The sequence below is a fragment of the Helianthus annuus genome, chromosome 1, assembly GCF_002127325.2.
Source record: "Helianthus annuus cultivar XRQ/B chromosome 1, HanXRQr2.0-SUNRISE, whole genome shotgun sequence".
NCBI classification, from domain to species: domain Eukaryota; kingdom Viridiplantae; phylum Streptophyta; class Magnoliopsida; order Asterales; family Asteraceae; genus Helianthus; species Helianthus annuus.
The window spans coordinates 9,103,600-9,106,977 of NC_035433.2; the positions used below are offsets into that span (position 1 = coordinate 9,103,600).

A 3,378-nucleotide genomic window follows, 5' to 3' on the forward strand; every position below is an offset into this window, starting at 1 on the left:
ATGAGTATTAATAATACCCGTTCACGATCATAAATATAACTATGCTCCGTTTCGCACATCGTTCATAATTAGCAGTTAAATCACTTAAGTAGATTTTAGTTCGTTGCCTACAATGTAAATCTTATGGGTCATAATTTTGTTTGGCCGCGTTAATTAATCGGACCGGTCCGTTTTTCCAACACAAACGACAGAAGTGGTGAGCAATATCCTACGTATGAAACAAAATAACAAAGAGCTGATCCGCTGAGTGTTGCGTTACACAAAATCTAGGGTTAGTTTAAGGGATTGAGGCTCTTCGATCTTGAAGCTGAGTTTAAAATACGCCTAGGTTTGGAAAGTAGTAAATTGCATTCTCATAACTTTGACGATTTTTAACCTTATACGACGAATATTGGGATAAAAAGAAAATTAAATAGTAAGGTTTGATATTTTGACCAACAGAAAGTTATTAAAACCGACTGCAAGCTAAACCAATAAATAAATTGTGACATCTGTGCTTGTAATCATTGTAAACAGTTCAATTATCAATGAAATAAAGTTATTTGATCCCTGTGTTTGTTTGTATATGTTTGATGTTTTTCATGTTTTGACTTTTATTCGATTTCAAACTCTATATCGCTTTCTGGAGAATTATACGCAAACTGGTGCGTAAACGTAATCAGTTAAAAGCGACAAATACTCCGGAACATCAATTCATGCTTAACATACCTTAAATAACCTTTACATAACTTAGAAATAAGTTTTGAAGGCTTTGGTATGGCAAAATCCAGTCAATTCGCTTACAGGGACTAAAATTGACAAACTGCGAAAGTATGCCGATTTGAACTGTAACGAACATTCCGGAACATGATCATAAGTTGAACACACCCTAAATATCCTTTATATAGCTTAGAAATAGGCTTTGAGGGGTTCGGTGTGCTAAAATAAACTTTATGCTCATTCAGGGACTAAAAGCGTCAAAAAGTGCATAAGTTTGCATTTTCGCGCATAACTTACGTTCTGAATACTTCCGGACATCCAAAAATTTATGTAATCATTAAAATATTATGTTTTAGTGATTAGCTTGTCAAAAATCCAATCGTCGCGCAATTTGGACCATTTTTGCATCCGTTACGACTTCCGTCGTAATTAACCGAACAACGCAATCGTACGGCCAAACGAACCGACATCCGACATATTTTTGAGCACATTTTAAGTTCCCTATACTTTAACTTCATATTTGAGCCTTAAAATGAGGTTAACGGGGCTTACACGTGTCAAATCGCATCAAAAATCAAGTTCGGAGTCACAGGGGCCTGTTCTGCCATTTTGTGAAAATTTCTGCCAGCACCAGAGGTCCTTACGGACCGTAAGGGACCTCATACGGTCCGTAAAGCCTCCCCAGATCAGCAGAATGTGCTTTCCAGCCATTTCCAGCTGTTACACACCTTTACCCATGGTTTCTTGCATCTTGTGGGCTGGTTTTGGATGTCCCATGGTTTTCTAAAACAATGGGCACACATGGAGGGTGGAGATCGAAGCTCGGATTTCAAGAAACGATCCTAACGGTTCTACGAAATCTATAAATACCCCCCCATGAATTCACTTCCAACCCACTTGATTTTCTGAGATTTTCTCTAAGTTGGAGTGATTACCACTTCATACCTGAGAAATACTTGGAAATCAATCTTGCGGGGACCTTCTGTAAGTATTCTTTCGCGTTTTTTCGTTCGTTTTAGCGTTTAAGTCAAACTGCGTTTGACTTTCTGCATTGACCAGTTTATGGTCAACGCGAAGTTCGTTTGAACTTCATAACGTGAGCGTAATCACGATGGTTATAGTCCCTAGTGACTATACCTACTGATTACCACGTTATCTAGGGTAACACCCCAAAAACGGGTTTGGTAATAAAACCCCGTTAATACTAAAAGACGGGTAAAATACCGATAGTGGTAAAAATTAACCCGGTAAATATTAGGACTCAAATAAATAAACCTAATATTAATTAAAAAGGGGAGTAAATTCTTTGAGAAAACAAAGTATTTAAAAAGGCCAAATTAACGGGACTTAAAACATAACGGGTTATAACTTCCCGAACCTGTTAAAGTAACTAGGAGTAACTAACCTAGTTAGTAGCATGAGATTAAGTAACTAATGATGAGATATAGCTTCATTTGATCAAAATAAAACATGAGGGACTAAAATGGACAAGTAGGAAACTTGTTTTATTAAAACAAAAAAAAAATACACACACACACATGGTGTGCGTGTTCTGATCGACCAGAAGGTTCTCCAAGAATCAAAAACCCTAGTTTCACAAAATCAACCAAATTGAAGGCCAAATCGGGCTCGAATCAAAGGCATGAATACATACAAATGATCACCAAGTCAAGGGGATCAAGAGGTATGTAAAATTGTGTTGTTACATGAAGTTGTAAAAATTGAATGAACATCACTATATGCGATTTTGGTGTAAATCGTAGAAATTAGAACTGAATTAGTGATGTATACATGTTTAGTAACAAAACCCTAAGTGAAATCATGCATAACATGATAGGAATTGAATGATTGAATGAATTCTCACACTAGGCTAAGTGGGTATTAGTCATAAGATGGATTTGATGATATGATTATGATTAGAATTATCATGCATGTTAAGTAATCATGAAATACTTAAACAATTTGCAAGTTTGAGTATTTGATTATAAGTGATAGTGGTTGAATTTTGATGTTAATCTTGGTAAAAATGACTAGTTATGAACTAGTTAGCAAATGTGTAGAATTATGCCCATTAGGTGTTTGTTAAAATGCCTAAATGAGAAGTAAAGTGCTGAAATTCAAGTGAAACGCGTAATTGGCAAGCTTGACTAATTACATGAGATATGGGATAAAACGGGTTCTAATCATAATGTTGATTTGCCTTAATCGTGCATAATATATGAATAACGATAGTTAACTTTGAGAAAGTTAAACTAACCAATAATGAAGTCGAATGGTAGATTCGACATAAAAATTTGTAAGATGGAATAGTCGTAGCTAATAATGACTAAACTAACCGTCTTACGAATTATGATGATAGTTTGACTCTTGACAAGCTAGATGAAGGCTTGGGAGGAAGCGGGTCAAATGGAGCAAGTACGAAAAGAAAACGTTGCTTGGATGCAAGGTAAGTATGGCTTACACTAGTCATATATTTTAGAATGTTCTTTTGTCGTATGAATTACGAATAAGACAAATGGAAATTTGAGACATGGTGTTCCGGCATGTAGTTATACGGAACAAGATAACCAATAAGGGTGAAATTATAATTGACAATAATTGTTGGTTTTGAAAGATACGTATTTCGTAAGCCTTAATAGGCCAAAAAGTATTAAGAGGCGATTTATAATTAAAACGACC

General features: G+C 35.6%; 1 long non-coding RNA gene across 1 annotated transcript; it reads left to right on the plus strand.

Moving 5' to 3' along the window:
- Positions 1-2,283: 2,283 nt before the first annotated feature.
- On the plus strand, positions 2,284-3,145 carry LOC110935724. Its single transcript, XR_002589361.2, has 2 exons — positions 2,284-2,383; positions 3,059-3,145. It is a non-coding gene; the product is annotated as an uncharacterized LOC110935724 (long non-coding RNA).
- Positions 3,146-3,378: the final 233 nt, after the last annotated feature.